Source organism: Marmota marmota, unplaced genomic scaffold (genome assembly GCF_001458135.2).
Source record: "Marmota marmota marmota unplaced genomic scaffold, marMar, whole genome shotgun sequence".
Lineage (NCBI taxonomy): Eukaryota > Metazoa > Chordata > Mammalia > Rodentia > Sciuridae > Marmota > Marmota marmota.
Window position 1 is genome coordinate 7,330,019 of NW_026000082.1, and position 330 is coordinate 7,330,348.

Genomic DNA, 330 nt, shown 5'->3' on the forward strand with positions numbered 1-330 from the left:
AGGGGGGATAGTAGAGTATAGGAAAGGCAGCAAAACACAACAGACACTAGTATGGCAATATGTAAATCAATGGATGTGTAACTGATGTGATTCTGCAATCTGTATATGGGGTAAAAATGGGAGCTCATAACCCACTTGAATCAAAGGGTGAAATATGATATATCAAGAACTATGTAATGTTTTGAATAACCAACAATAAAAAATTAAAAATAAAATAAAATAAAAAAAAGAATTAAGGTGTTATGAATAGGGAAATAAGAACACAAAATATCTCTGCTGATGACATAATTCTGTATTTATAAGATCCAAGAAACCCCACCAGAAAACTCT